Raw genomic sequence first — 12,477 nt, 5'->3', positions numbered from 1 at the left:
CTCGTCGCCATCATCCAGAACTTTCACCATCATACCGTCGTGGAACTGCCGGACGATTGTGATGAAATTGCTGGGGCAGCCAAACTTCTCCATGATCTTCCACAAGCCTTCTCTGCTGACCGTATCGAAAGCCTTGGTTAGATCGACAAAGGTCACGAAGAGGCCGTTGTGTTGCTCCCGGCATTTTTCCTGGAGTTGGTGCGCAGCAAAAATCATGTCCGCGGTCCCACGTTCAGCACGGAAGCTGCACTGGCTTTCTGGGAGCAGACCTTGCTCAAGATGTTGGAGAAGGCAGTTGAGCAGGACACAGGCCAGAATCTTCCCCGCAATGGACAAGAGGGAGATGCCTCGGTGGTTGTCGCAAGACTGGCGGTTGCCTTTCCTCTTGTAGATGTGGACTATGCTGGCATCTTTCAGCTGTTGCGGGACCTGTCCCTTTTTCCACATGGACTGGAAGAGTACAGTCAGCTTTTGCATCATGACAGGGCCTCCTGCTTTGTATACCTCAGCAGGGATTGCATTGGGTCCTGGCGCTTTGCCACAGGAGAGTTGCTTCACTGCCTTCCTGACTTCATCTACTGTGGGGAGGGTGTCGAGGTTCTTGTTGATCTCTACCTGGGGCAGGTGGGCAATGGCCTCGTTGTTGATGTCAGCAGGGCGGTTAAGGACGTTGTTAAAGTGCTCAGCCCACCGAACCAGAATCTGCTTCTTCTCTGTCAGCAGCTGCGTCTCATCTGCATTGAGAAGAGGTGAGGAGCCGGAGGACTGGGGTCCGTATACAGCCTTAAGCGCATCGTAGAAGCGCTTTATGTCGTGGCTGTCTGCATAGCCCTGGATTTCATCGGCCTTCTTGCTGACCCAGCTGTCCTGCATCTCATGAAGTTTTTTCTGCACCTTTCTTCTTGCATCTTTCTTGGCTAGCGATGTAGGGTCGTTCTGATGCGCTCTGTAATGTTGATGTTTCTCCGTTAGTAGTGCCTGTATTTCTTCATCATTCTCATCGAACCAGTCTTGGTTTCTTCGGGTTGCTGGTCCGAGATGTTCGAGGGCGGTAGTTCACTGTTCCTCAACGCTGGTCCCGTCTTCCTGTGGTGTGTCTGGCAGTCTGCCTTCAAGGTCATTGACGAGTTCTTCTGCAACCCTGCTGCTTTTCAGCTTGGAGACATTCAGCCTCTTTGCAGTCTTCTGCCCTTGGGGTCTTCTCATGGGCAGAATGCGAAGCCTGAACATGGACACAATGAGGCGGTGGTTGGTCCAGCAGTTGGCACCACACATGGCTCTCGTCACTCTGACATCCATCCTGTCCCTCTTCCTGGTGATGATGTAGTCAATCAGATGCCAGTGCTTCGAGCGTGGGTGCATCCATGACGTCTTCTTACAGGTGGGTAGGTGGAACAGGGTGTTGGTGATGACAAGGTCATGTGTGGCACATGTCTTGAGGAGCAGAAGGCTGTTGCTGTTACACTTGCCAGTGCCGTGTCTTCCAATGATCCCTTCCCAGGTTTGGTAGTCTGTCCCTACTCTGGCATTGAAGTCCCCGAGAACGATGAGCTTCTCTGACTGTGGGATTGCTGAGATGAGGGCGTTGAGTTCTTCATAGAACTTGTCTTTAATGTCATCTGGGTTGGTGATGGTGGGAGCGTAGGCACTAATCAGCGAAGCACTCTTCTTGTTTGCAAGTGGGAGCTGAAGTGTCATCAGGCGGTCGTTGATGCTCTCTGGGTGCTTGGTGAGTTTACGGGCGGGGTTAGAATTGATGGCAAATCCCACACCTGCTTCTCGTCGTTCAGCACTGTTGCGACTGCTCCAGAAGAATGTGTATCCACCACTACGTTCTGTCAGCTGGCCCTTGTCTGATAGGCGCGTTTCACTGAGAGCTGCTATGTCCACGTTGTAGCGAGCTAGCTCTTTTGCAACCAGTGCAGTTCTTCTCTCTGGTCTGTCTGCCTTGATGTTATCTCGCAGAGTTCTCACGTTCCATGTGCCAAGGTTGAGCACCATCACTTTCTTCTTCACTGTTGTAGGTCGACCGTTATGAGGGATCCCCACCAGCCGCGGTAAGCTGGTCAGGGTGAAGTGAAGCAGACTATGTTTGAGGCACCTTTTCCAGCCCCTTCCTCCGTGGAGGTGAGCAGAGCGATCCTAAAGAGGGCTGCTCAGACACCCAGGGGGCTGCCGAACTCAACTGCTGCTTCAGTCCAGTAGAGAGCGACCCTATGCCCTGGGCCGCCTGTGTCCAGGTTTGTGACTACAGCTTCCAGTGTATCCGTACCTGCTGCTTCGCCGCTCCCCCATCGCCACAGGACTTTAGGCTGCGCGTTGGGTGTGAGGTCATGACTTGTGCTTGACTTGGATTAAAGTGAGGGAGAGTTGTGCAGGTCGTCAGCCTCACTCTCTCGTCCCGGCCTATCTGGACCCAGTGGCAAGACATAGTCGAGATGGCTGGAGATAGGTCAGGATGCAGTGGATGGCCAGCAGTGTTCTGTGTGTCTCACTGTGCCCTCTTAGCGCTCCACCACACATTGCTGAGAATCGCCTTTCTGCCCGTTGAACCATTGATGGTTTCTTCCGCGCAGTCCGCCGAATCCAGGCTTCACACGCTAGGTAGACAAGCCCTGAGTGTTGTGGGTCTACGGCAGTTCTTGCGGCCTGCTCGCAAGCCTCCCTACCCATTGTTGGGCATCCTCATCCGCCTTTGCAGCTGTTGGGAGATGTCTCCTCTTCCGCCTGCTCCGCCGCTGGGATGATCACCTTGGTTACTGGCCTATGGAAGTGGGCTCACAGCTCGCCGCCGCGCTGGCCGTACCAGGCGGTGGGGGCGGGCGGCGGCGGTCGCGACGAGCGGCAGGCCAGCTCCAGGCCTCAGGCCTCGCCCCCTCCACCCGCCGCCGCCTCACACTGGCTGCAGGCCGCCGACGGTGCGGTGGCAGCGGGCGGCCCAGGGCCGGGGCCCGGCCTCGGCCTCACCAGGAGGCAGCATCAGGGTACGCACCTGCTGAAGGACGGTGGCCATGTGGTCCACCTCCAGGCAAATGTGGTGGATGCCGCCGCCAGGGTTCTTGCGGAGGAAGCCGAGGATCGGGCTGTGCTCGCCCAGCGGCTCCAGCAGTTCCAACTTGATGTTGCCCAGCTCCATGAAGGCCGCGCTGACGCCGTGCTCAGGCAGAGCCACCGGCTCGCCCACCCGGCCGCCCAGCGCCTCCCGGTAAAAGGCACGGGCCCGCTCCATCTCCGGCAGATGTGGTTAAGTGCCTTGCTCAAGGACACAACACGCTGCCTCAGCCAAGGCTCGAACTGGCGACCTTCAAATCACTAGACGAACGCCTTAACCACTTGGCCACGTGCCAACATACATTCACTCTATATTTCAATATTTGATAGTTTTCAATTATATCTCTCTTCAATCATCTACATTCCAGCAGTAAATACTCATCTTGGATCCTGGCATCATGGAGGCAAACATCTCTTCAGTATCCCTTTAGGAGCCACAGAATATCCTGTCCACATAGGACAGTGGTCAGGATGCACTTGGAGGATTGTGTTTAGCTTTGGTCACCTTGTTATGGATCTGGAAAAAAATACAATTCTTGGATCTTTAGATGTTGGGATATCTCAGTGGGATCCCGGAGGCATGAAGGCTGGTGAATCAGAGCATCCAAAGGTCAAGCCTGGAGCTCAGGGTCCATCGTTGGCTAGTCCAGGGGTCAGTGCTGAAGAACAAAGCCTGAAGGTCAATCAGAAGACTGGGTGTTGAAGCCCGATGGTCGAAGCCTTAATTCTTGTGACTGGAGGCCCGGAGGCCGGTTCTGGAGTTGAAGGACTCTCCTTATGTGTGAGAGCGTGGGAGTGAGTACAGGGGCTTGTTTTGCTGCTGTTGTTTTATTGCTTGTTGTGTTCTCTGCTGTTTTGCGAGCATTGTGGGGATGCTAAGTTGGCACCAGAATCTTCAGCAACACTTGTCTGCTGCACATACAAAACGCTGGAGGAAATCAGGAGATCAGGCAGTATCTATGGAAAAGAATAAAGGGGCAATTTCATCAGGACTGGCAAGAAAGGGGGAAGAAGCCAGTATAAAAAGGAGGGAAGGAGTACAATCTAGAATGTGGTAAGTGAAGCCCTGCTAAGGGGAAAGTAAGTGGGTGGGGTAGGGGGGTGAAGTGAGAAGCTGGGAGGCGATACGCGGGTAAGGTAAAGGGCTGAAGAAGAACAAATCTTACAGGAAACGAGAATACTGTACCGTGGATTACTCCTGATGACCTGTGCTAGTCAGGACAGGAAAAAGATAATAATACAGATCAATAAGTGGCTAAGGAACTGGTTTCAGGTACTTCTGGGGCAGGGATGACCCTTACAAGAGGGACAGTTTGCATCAGACTGGGGGAATATCAATTTCCGGGCTGGGACGTTTGCTGGTGCTACTCGTGAGTGTTTAAACTAGTTTGGCAGGGGGATGAGAGCCAGAGCACTATGTCAGAAGGTGGAGGGGTGGAGAGGAAGGAAGATGTCAGGGCCAGTAAAAACAGGCAGGAGCAAAGTAAGAGATAAGATGGGATGGATAGTTTGAAATGTGTGCATTTAAATGCCAGGATTATTATGGGTAAAGGTGATGAACTTAGAGCATGGATCAGTGCATGTTGTGGACTTTACAAGAGACTTGGTTGAAAGGTGGATAAGAATGGGTGCTTAATGTTCCAGGGTTTTGATGTTTAAGAAAAGATAGAGAGGGAAGTAAAAGGTGGGGTGGGGCGGCGAAGTGAGGATGCACTGCTTATCAGGGACAATATCACAGTTGTGCTGAGAAGGGACATAATGGGAGAGTTTTCCACTGAGTCTATGTGGGTAGAGCTCAAAAATATGAATTGTGCAGTGGATTATACTGCAGACACCCCATAGCCGCAGAACCATTGAGGAACAGATATGCTGACAGATTCGGGAAAAGGATGAAAGTAACAGGGTTATTGTAGTGAGTGACTTCAAATGCGTAAACGCTAAAGGTTTAAATGGGGCAGAATTTGTTAGGTACATCCAGGAGGGCTTCTTAAATCAATATGTTGATAATCTAACATGAGGAGGGGCCAGCCTGGACTTGATTTTGGGTAATGATCCTGGCCAAGTGACTGGCCTTTCATTGGGAGAACAGTTGGGAAGCAGTGACCAAAGCACCTTAGCTTTAAGATGAACATTGATAAGAATGGATCTTGTGGGTGAGTATCAAATTGGAGAAGGGGAAATTCCACACAATAGTCAGGAACTATAGGAAGAGTTAATTGTGAACAGCTGGTTTGTTCAGGTCTTCATCTATGAAAAGTGCTTGAAGACGAACTAAACCGAGAGTATGTTCCAGTAATGTTAGTGGGATGTCAAGAGAGGTGTGAATTTAGTCAAGATTAAAAAGGAAACATATGCAATTTTAGGAAGTTAAAACCAAGCAGAACCCTTGAGGATCATAAAGGAGCCAGAAAAGAACTCAAGCAACACACACACAAAATGCTGGAGGAACTCAGCTGTCCAGGCAGCATCTATGGAAAAGAATACAGTCAATGTTTCGGGCCAAAACCCTTCAGCAGGACTGGAGAAAAAAGATGAGGAGTAGAGTTAAAAGGTGGGGGGGGGGGAGGGAGGGAGAAGCACAAGGTGATACGTGAAACTGGGAGGAGGGATGAAGTAAAGAGCTGGAAGTTGATTGGTGAAAGAGATACAGGGCTGGAGAAGAAGGAGTTTAACAGGAGAGACCAGAAGGCCTTGGAAGAAAGAAAAGGGGGAGGGAAGTGCCAGAGGGAGGCAATGGTGATTTGATTACTACACTGCAAAGTCTCTTCTAGGGATGCCTACCCTGCAGAAGTTTAAATCTTCCCTTCGACAGGAGTTCAGTGAAACCCTCTCTCGCTGTTCCCCCTCTGCGATCTCTGTGGCCCTCCAGCTCCTTGACCAAATACTTACCTAGACCCACTATCACACCTACTTGTAAAAACTCTATCCCCTTCTCTCAATTCCTCCGTCTCCACCACATCTGCTCGCAAAATGAGGCTTTTCATTCCAGATCAAAGGAGATGTTCTCCTTCTTCACAGAAAGAGGCTTCCCTTCTTCCATCATCAACCTGCCCTCAACTGCATCTCTTTCATTTCACACATGTCTGCTCTCATCCCATCCTCCCACTACCCTACCAGGGATAGGGTTCCTCTTGTCCTCAACTATCACTTCACCAGCCTCCGCGTCCAGCACTTAATTCTTTCACAACTTCCGCCATCTCCAATGGGATCCCACCACCAAGCACACCATTCCCCCTGCCCCACTTTCTGCTTTCTGTAGGGGTCACTCCCTACATGACTCCCTTGTCCATTCGACCTTCCCCAATGATCTCCCTCCTGGTACTTATCCTTGCAAGCGGAACAAGTGCTATTCCTGCCCCTACACCTTCTCCCTCAGCACCATTCGAAGCCCCAAATAGTCCTTCCAGGTGAGGTGACACTGGGTGCTATATCCGGTGCCCCCAGTGCGGTCTTTTGTATATCAGTGAGATCCGACGTAGATTGGGAGATCTCTTCGCCAAGCTCCTACACTCCATTCACCAGAGAAAGCGGAATCTCATAGTGGCCATCCATTTTAATTCCACTTCCCATTCCCATTCCGATACGTCAATCTATGGCCTCCTCTACTATCGCAATGAGGCCACACTCAGGTTGGAGGAACGACACCTTATATTTCGTCTGAGTAGCCTCCAACCTGATGGCATGAACATCGATTTCTCGAACTTCTGGTAATGGCCCCCCCTCCCCCTCTCCTTCACCATTCTCCATCCCCTTTTCCCTCTCTCACCTTAGCTCCTTGCCTGTCCATCGCCTCCTACTGGTGCTCCTCCTCCCTTTTCTTTCTTCCATGACCTTCTGTCCTCTCCTATTAGGTTCCCTCTTCTCCAGCCCTGTATCTCTTTACCAATCAACTTCCCAGCTCTTTACTTCACCCCTCCCCCTTCTGGTTTCACCTATCATCTTATGTTTCTCCCTCCCCTCCCCCACCTGTTAACTCTAACCCTCATCTTTATTTTCTCCAGTCCTACTGAAGGGCCTTGGCCCGAAATGTCGACTGTACTCTTTTCCATAGATGCTGCCTGGCCTGCTGAGTTCCTCCAGCATTTTGTGTGTGTTGTTTGGGGTTCCAGCATCCGCAGATTTTCTCTTGTTTGAGAGAAGAACTCAAGGTGGTAATTGGAAAGGGCAGGAAGGTACACAGAAAGTCCTTGGCTAGCAGTATTAATGAGAATCCTAAGGCATTCTATACATACATTAAAAGCAAGAGGATAATTAGGGACCAGATAGGCCCATTCAAGGGTAAAAGAAATCTCAATTACTTTCCTTTAAACGCATTGTCATTATATTGTGCAAGGAAAATAGTTAATTGTAGAGTGTAGAATTTTTCTCTATATTTGGAAAAATATAGCAAAATGTTAGTGATATCTGATCAACCTTCCAACACACATTTCTTTAATGACTCCTTCATCATGTGAACTGATCTTTCTACTTCCCCATTTGAAGCTGAGTGATGAGAAATGAAATAGCATTTTTAATCCACTATTCATCATACTTTGTTCAACCTGAACCAAACTATACTGTATGTAACCTCTTGTGGGAGAACACTTATGGTAAAGGTGGATTTCAGTTCCTCTCTGTGCATTCCCTGGTACTGAATTCCTCCACGTGCTTTACTTTAAGCATTTCAAGTGGCTATTGATTAAAATCAAAAAGTTGTTCACAGATATTTCATAATAACCTGCTAGAATGGTCATCAGTATTGACGTTTGCAGAGCTAATTTTCTGCAATGCTGACATATTATGTTTTAATTGGATAAGTATATTTTGTCTATGTCAGGAAAAACAGACTAACACTCTGAGCATTGCCTTTACAGTCAACATATCCTATGTTCTCAGAATTCCTCCCTGGTTTTGATTTTTTCTTCAGCATCTCCAATCAGTTCCATGTAACCTTAATTAGTAAACAGCTCATGGCATCATTATGAAACATTTGCGTAGTCTTATTTGGACTTGTGTCAGAATGAGTCACTTAACACACGTTTATATACTTGCCATAAAATCAAGTCTTTTTAAATAGTTCTAGTTATTTCCACTCCAGTAACAATGCCATCATTTTCTACTACCTATAGAGTATAAATTTAATCTTAAATTTCTGAAGACCGTCTGGCCAAGGTAGTCACCAAAGCATTTTGTACATTTGCTCTATCGCAGTATTATTGTAATGTTCAGATAGCAAAATAACCTTCCTTAGTGTTCTTGATGCTGCCATTCCAGAACCACAGACTGAAAATATGGTCAATAAATGGTGTATTCTCAGTGGTGATTAAAGGGGACATATCGAACTATGTCCCCTTTTCTAACTGATGGTAACCTTTTGTCAGATTTGGTCAGTCTCTGTGGCATGTAAGCAAAAAACTCCATGTGGTTTTTGGGAAATATCTTCCCAAGTTTGCACTGTATCTTTACTTTATAATATAGAAATCACAAGAATGAAAAAATTATTGACTCATTTCCCATTTCCCCCTTTTTATTTGTTGTGAGGTTAAAGGTAATTAGGTGACCAAAGGAACTTCTTTCTGTTTGATGTTTAGCATTTTTCACCGAAGACATCTTGATGGGAAGTCTTTCATCACATTTTGAAAATTTGTTCATTTAGTTTCCCTTGGTAATAATTCTGATGTTCCCTCTTTCACAGGTTGTTGGAATAAATCCAGATAATGAGCTTTCCTGTTGACTTATGGTTTACAGTCACGCCACAATTTTCAAGAGAACTGATGGTTACATTCCTTCTGCATCCTGTTTGTATCTGAATGGACAGCATCTTTAATATTATTTCAGTTCATAGATAGAAAACAGATGCATGGCTCAGACATTAGCATTTGGTTTTATTGAATACTTTTTGACTGGGGTAGAGATTTAGATCAATTTTTAGTTTACTTGTTTACCATTATTTAGATAGCAGCTTGCTGGAGTTTGGCTGGCTGTGACATGGCCAGTCATTCCACAATTAGGTGTATCATAAAGGAATTTCAGATCATCAGTAACATCAGCTTCAAGAACAGCTTGAATCAGTCTTTAACAATTTGCTTCTTGAATCAACTGGGGCAACCCTTATCGCTACAGCATTACATCAGTATGAAAACTTTGATCACTTGGCACCAAAATTCACTTTGTGCTATTCTTTTGTTCTAATTGTGTTTTTTTTCTTGTAACATTTTTGTATAATTTATGTTTTTTTTATTCATTTATGAGAAGTGGGCATCGCCAGCTAAGCCAGCATTTATTGCCCACCCCTAGTTGCCCTTGAGAAGGTGGTGATGAGCTGCTTTCTTGAACCACCGCAGTCCCTAAGTTGTAGGTATGCCCACAGTACGGGGAGATTTGGTGTAGTGGTAATTACCACTGGATCCAGAGACCCAGTTATATGTTGCAAACATGAGTTCGAATCCCACCAGGGCAGATGGTGAATTTGAATGTAATAAAAAAGTTTGATGATTGTAAAAATCATAAAAAATCATAAAAACCATCTGGTTAATATCCTTTAGGGGAGGAATCCTACCATCGTTATCTGGTCTGGCCTATAAGACCCACCAGCAATGTGGTTGACTCTTAAATGCCCTCAGTTGTGTCCAACTGCTATAATTTATGCTTATTCTGTGTTTCTGTTATTCTTGTGTACCTAATTAAGTTAGACAACCTCTCCTCCTCCACTCTCACCGTGAATACCAGTGTGCCTCAAGGCTGTGTGCTGAGCCCTCTTTTGTACTCCCTTTTCATCTATGACTGCATTCCTGTACATGGTTCTAAATCCATAGTCAAGTTAACCATGGACCCTAACCATGGACTTTTTACTCTCCTCCCATCCGGTAGGTGCTACAGGAGCCTCCGCTCCCGCACCAGCAGGCACAGGAAGAGCTTCTTTCCTGAGGCTGTGACACTGCTGAACCTCACATCACAGCGCTAAGCAGTATTGCATCCATATTGTACTGTCTCAGTACTTTTATATTTGTGTGCTGTAGCACTTACTTTTTATTCGCAGCTATTTTGTAAATAACATTATTCTTTGCATTTCTGGTCAGGTGCTAACTGCACTTCATTGGTTTTGTATCTGTACTCAGCTCAGTGACGATAAGGTTGAATCTAATCTAATGCTGTTTGTTTGTGGTGCTGTTGTGAGTAAGTTGTTTATTGATCATACTACTTATATGTCAGGTAGCTTGACTTTGACATAATGCAGCAAAAGTGACTCACTGTTAAGGTTTTCCATTTTCCAGTCCTTCCCACCGCCATGACTCATCTTTAGTAGTTGATGAAGTGGAGTTTGTGCTGCAGTAAAGTTGACTAATAATCTGGCATAATATTGATTCATTATTAGATCTGACAAAGCTCTGTCACACTTTCAGGTTTTCAGCTTTTGAGCATTGCCTTTAACTGGCTGCTGTCCATGTTCACCTACTCACAGATTTAAGTAAACGATTACCTCTGCTCAAGGGCATACTGAGTTTAGCTTGTTGCCATGTGTTTATTTCCTGCAGTAACTGAAGGGTTCTATTCCCCATACTCCTGTAATTATATAACATCTGATTGCATAAACAATATAAGAGACACTGTGGCCTCTGATTCACAGTGTCAGGAACAATTTTGGTGGTAATTTTACCTCAAATGGTAGCTTTATAATAGAAACTCCGGAAGGGTTAATATGTAGAACTGAATTTCCTCACCTAAAGTAACTTTGGCATCAGCACGAGCCCTTAGAACATATAACAGTATAGCACAGGAACAAGCTGTAGTGTCCATGATGTCTGTGCTGAGCATGATGGCAATCCAAATTAATCTCATCTTCCTGAACATCGTCTACATTCCTTCATACCCTGTATATCAACATGCCGATTTAAAAGTCTATTGAATTCCACTATCATATCTGTTTTTATTACCAGCACTGGAGGTTCAGGGCAGCCACCGCTCTGTTTCTTAAAAAACTGTTCTCCCCATGCGTCCCCTTTAAATTTTACTCCTTTCATCTTAAAGCTATGCCCTCTGTATTTGACATTTCTTCCCTAAGAAAATAGATTCTATCTACCCTATCTATGCCTCTCATTACATAAGTTTTTATCAGATCTCCCCTCTGAAGCTCCAGAGAAAATAATACAAGTTTGTCCAACTTCCCCTTATAGTTAATGCCATCACCTCCTTCCTCTGCTCAGGTAGGACATGGATACTGAACGGAGACATCCACAATAACTGCCTTGTTCCTGCTGCACTAAGATAATTGGCAATTGATTGTTGTACTGAGATATCATGAGTTTTTGTTTTATAAGCCACCCAAACAGATCATTTCAAATATAAGTATATTGAGGCAGTATAAAAAGAAAGACAGAATACAGAACATAGTGTTACTGCCGTAGACAAAGTGCAGAGCAGTGAGAAAAATGGTTTTAGTTTTGATGTTGATTGAGAGATCAAGTTCATCTTCAGATTAAAAGACATTGAACAGTTTTGTAACAGTGGGTACATGTTTTCAAGTTTTTCTATATCTGTTGGTACATGTTTTCAAGTTTTTCTATGTTCTGCCTGATGGGAGTGGGGGGTTGGGGGAACAAGAAAGAATTACTGGTGTGCCAGATGATCAGAAGACAACAAATATGATAGCTTAAACACAAGAGATTCTAGAGGAGCAAATACAAAATGCTGTAGGAAATCAGATGGTCAGGCAGCATCTATAAGGAGGAATGAACAGTCAATATTTTGAACTGAAACCCTTCATCAGGATCCTGACTGATGAAGGAGAGACAGACAGATGAAAGCCAGTCAAGTACAGACTTGTGAGTCTAAAATCAGTAATAGGAAAATTATTGGAAGATGTCCATAGGGGCCTGATAAATCTACAGTTGGAAAGGAAGCAATTAATCAAAACATGATTTTCTCTATGAGAAATCCAATGTGAATAATTTGATTGAGTGTTTTAGAAGTAACAACATGTATTGATGAGCACAGTGTGATTGATGTTGTCTACATCAGCTTCACTAAAACCTTTAACAAGGTGCCAGATATGTTGGCCATTAAGCAAACTAAAATTCAAAACAGCGCTGACAGGAATGAATCATGTAGACGAAACAAATCTCTTTGTACGCGTCATGTGTCAGAAAGGATACAGGCCACCATTTTGTGAGTCTGTTCTTGCAACATCCATTTTGTGAATTGTTTTGTGAAGTGGTTTTACTCTGGCATGGCTGGAGTGAGGCAACTGAAGGTGGACACAATGCAGAGCCAACCAATAACCTGCTAAACCAGAGACCATTTCCAAATAACATGAGGTGAGATGTTTTCTGAGATACAAAATGCAGGCTTGTGTAAACATTAGTCCATCTGTTGCTGAAGAACCTGATCCCGGCAACTGGCTGATTCAGCTTGAAATTGTTGTCTCAGTGAAAACAAAGAAAGGGACGT

General features: G+C 45.7%; 1 pseudogene; it reads right to left on the bottom strand.

The window, feature by feature from the left end:
- Positions 1-2,893: 2,893 nt before the first annotated feature.
- The window catches only part of LOC140203708 (methylmalonyl-CoA epimerase, mitochondrial pseudogene), a 29,559-nt pseudogene continuing 19,975 nt past the window's right edge, over positions 2,894-12,477 (bottom strand).

Source organism: Mobula birostris, chromosome 10 (assembly GCF_030028105.1).
Source record: "Mobula birostris isolate sMobBir1 chromosome 10, sMobBir1.hap1, whole genome shotgun sequence".
Taxonomy (NCBI): domain Eukaryota; kingdom Metazoa; phylum Chordata; class Chondrichthyes; order Myliobatiformes; family Myliobatidae; genus Mobula; species Mobula birostris.
Note: the sequence above shows the minus strand (reverse complement) of the source record. Positions and strands in the feature narration are given on the sequence as shown.